Source organism: Glossina fuscipes, unplaced genomic scaffold (assembly GCF_014805625.2).
Source record: "Glossina fuscipes isolate IAEA_lab_2018 unplaced genomic scaffold, Yale_Gfus_2 46012, whole genome shotgun sequence".
Taxonomy (NCBI): domain Eukaryota; kingdom Metazoa; phylum Arthropoda; class Insecta; order Diptera; family Glossinidae; genus Glossina; species Glossina fuscipes.
The window spans coordinates 1-3,855 of record NW_023999334.1 but is presented as its reverse complement, the minus strand read 5'-3'; the positions used below and the strand labels follow the sequence as shown (position 1 = coordinate 3,855).

At 33.0% G+C, this 3,855-nt stretch overlaps 1 non-coding gene across 1 annotated transcript; it reads left to right on the top strand.

Annotated features, from left to right (window-relative positions):
* Positions 1-587: 587 nt before the first annotated feature.
* LOC119643053 lies at positions 588-711 on the top strand. The gene has a single exon (XR_005248207.1). It is a non-coding gene; the product is annotated as a U5 spliceosomal RNA (small nuclear RNA).
* The last annotated feature ends 3,144 nt before the right edge of the window (positions 712-3,855 follow it).

Genomic DNA, 3,855 nt, shown 5'->3' with positions numbered 1-3,855 from the left:
ATCGGAGGATGAGCGGTAGGTGCACAACACCCACAAGGAAGCTTCCAAGGCACTGCAAAATTTATATATAATTGATTAGGGCCAAATGTGAACCGTTCTAGATGTGTTTCTCAGTCCGTTTGTTCATATAAACGTTAGCTGCGGTATTCATGATCGCAAACTTTTATTCTATAAAAATAGAGAAAAATTGGCCATGCCCACTCTGCTTAATAGAAGTCTGAAGTTTTAATTTGTTGGTTTATTTCGTATATTTTCTAGGATAACGGTGATGGGTATTAAAAGATTCGGTCAAAAGCGAATATAATTTTCCTACTAGTTTTTGTTTTTAATCTACAAAGAGAGTATCGGCCACTACAACTGTGACATACACATCCTTAAGTTCGCTTGATGTATTTATGTGCACGCATAGCCTGAGAATAATTTGTTTTTTTTTAGTTACGTATGTATGAAGAACATTTCATTCTGCTAGCGTGCTGGCTTATGGAAATGAATGAATTTATTTAGTTGTAATTTTTGTGTTATTCCTATAATTCTCATTGTGTTTGTGAATTATATGACATATAATACAATACTTTGAGAACTTAAAGTCACTCTGGCTTCTCCTCAGTTGTCGAATAAATCTTTCGCCTTTTACTAAAGATTTCCGTGGAGAGGAGCACTCTGATGAGTCTATAAGAAATTTTTCTTGTGGTTTGGCCTATTAAGGCTGAGTCCGTAAGTGATAAATAAGATTTAGTTAGGTTTAGGGCATGAGCTTGTTTGTGTAGAAGGTGAGATCTTGTTGCCTAGTGAAAAACATATCATATTTGTTTGTCCAATACATATTCTCTGCATGTGGTGCTGTATTTATCAAATTTGTTTTCGAACTTTTTTAGAAGGAGGTGCGCATGAACACATTACAAGTAAATGAATCCTAGATTAGCAGTAGATGACAATATACATTAGAGGTCAGGTCAATTGAAACAGTTAAATAGAAATAGGAAGTTGCGGTGAAAAATTATATGTTAACAAGTTAACTATAACCTTCGTTAACAAGGTTGTAATCTGACCATCCGTCCTTGATTTTGTCTATTTTTATGAACAAGAACAAGAAAGTTTCTTAACAAAAGTGTTTGTGCAACAATCATATATTTATGGAAGTACATAAATAAAACAAGGCCGAATATTAAAAAAATAAATGTTAGGAATATTTGTTTGAGCATCGAGAACTAAAATTTTGCTGATAATCATAACTTGCTTTCTCATTTTTGTGTATTAGACTCTAAGCACATACCTTATTCGAACAAAAAATATTTATAAATATGTCAAATTCACCCCAAAATAGAAACAGTAAAAGAGTAAATAGAAAGTAGGGAAGAAAAGAGAGTTGAAAGTAAAAGTGAAGAATAAAGCAACAAATCGTTTATATCATTTATGAACATATTTAGTGTGAACCTTGCATTGGAGACAAATAGGAACAAAAATCTTCTAAGAAATGTTCAATTTTGTAAAAGTGATCTTATAAGCCGAAGTGACTGTAACTAACTAGCAAAAGAAAACTACGTAGAAAACTACAGCAGTACCATCGTCAAATGATGGCTCTTCTTTTATTGTATCCTTTTTAATTACAGTGTAAGTTAATGCACACTATTTTTATTCTATTTTCAAAGTTGAAAGATATTAAATTTTTTCTTATTAAACTATGTTGACTCTATCTCTTGTAACTTGTTAAGAATATGGTAATTCGTTTTTTTTTTCAATGAAAGTTTGAGAATCCATCTTCGGGGTATCCGGCACAAAATTATAGGCCGAATGAGATTGTTGGTAGGCCAGCGGCCAGAATAGCCTAATTGATATTCTCAGCTCGTCTGTCCTATAAGGGTTTTTAAGCGTGTATTCCTTGAGCGTAACCGTCTGCGGAGTGCTCGTTGGATAAAAAGTGACACACCCCTTCACGCCCAGAACCATCCCTCACTATCGAACTAACTAGATGTTCCATGGCACATGCTTTTATCATCTACCGACCGTCTGACCTCTGTCTGAGGCTTTGTTAGTATGGCTAACTTCAACGCCGGCGCTTTGCTTTCGTTGGTTTATCTACGCTTCTTGCTTCATCTATTCTAGGGATGTAGTGGTGATTCAACGATATTTTCCACTAAGGTTGAACTGGTCGTAGATATTGTAGCGGAAATCCATATTCAAGTTCAACGCCAACTTATTGATTTTGCCAGAAAATAAATTAACAAGGAGAAGGAAAACCCAAATGCACATGACGCGTCAGGCAGCTGTCGAACGACAGGAAAGATTAGCAGGTTGAAAGTGGCGCAATGAACTTAGATGATAGCACATTTTCATAAAAGTGTAAATAAACAGAATATTCGCAGAAGGCAGAGTCAGTCGAAAAAGAAAATTTATGTCGAGAGTATTGCCGAAATAAATTATAAATATTCATATCCATAAAAAAATTGTAAGAAAGAAAAAGAAATTGTAACTGAAAAAACTCCACAATCTAGTGGTACGAACCGTACGAAGGAAAGCAAATTTTGTAATAATATATATATTTTATGCTACACATACGTATATATTTCATTCTATAAAAATCGAACTGTATATATATTCATATGAACTATCAAATGCCAACGAAAAAATTAAGTTCCAGGAAATGTAATAATAAAAAAATATATTAAAGTAAGAAAATAAGGAACTCAATACAAAAAAATTAAAAAATATATATTCGAAAATTCCAAAACATAGTTTCAAAATAAAGACAACGTCGAGCAGACATCAAACGAATAAAAATTATAACAAGAAAAAAAATTAAATTATATCGGGACCGAATTTTTTATACACATCACCGTTTACCCCCCAAAAAAAGAAGAAGTTCTCATGCTCTACAACATGGAGTGGGCGCTTTTGTCGTAAAGGCATGCAGGCATTGCCGGCGTGTCCTTTGAAAACATTAGGTCAATTTCCCATTCGTTTGCAAATTTTTACACGATATCTTTATTTTCGCTAACGGGAGAATGTTTACCACAAATACAAAGTTGCACACACAGACGGATGGACAAACGAATGGGCAGACATGTTTACATGCATTCAAAATATGAAACTGCCCAAGAATTTGTATACTTTATGGGGCCAGTGTGGATTGGATTCTACATTTTTCATGTTTTAGTTAGGATAGGGGATTATCGACAATAATACTCTCTTCCTAGAAAAGTCCGAAGTCTCTCTGCATACATGACGACAGATTTTACTTAAAGAGTCGTGAATGCTCCTTTAGTCATCAAGCTATTCAATTGCGCTAAGTTTTTTATTTATATCTGCAAGAAAAACATTTTAATTTTTCGAACAAAATTTATGGGTTAATATAAAAACAGTTTTGCGAATAAAATTGATCAAACCGATTTGAATATAAAAACTTGAAAGATTTGATAGGAAACGAAAACACTATTTTGCTTACGAAAAGAAATCTGTTAAAAACTATTATTATTTTGTCTACTCTACCCTAAAGTTTTTTTGTGAACGTAAAAGTCCAAAGCGCACCGCAAAATAAGCAAATTGCTTACAAGTGATTTTTGACTTGACATTTACACAAATATTAAAACAATATTTAATTTATCCACCAATCCATTTAATAAAAACTACGAAGGCGTTCTTTTACAATCCCTGTTGTAAATCTTGAGTAATAAGAAAACAAATTTAACGACATAAACTGCACTTTTCACAGATAAATAAAGGTTTACATATAAATGAATTTGGTCAATGATCGGTTTATTTCTGAAAGCCACCCTTAAATCGTCAATGACAATTGTTAGTGATACAAAAGAAAAAAAAAAAGAGAAGAGAAACACAACGGCTACGAAAAATAATTAC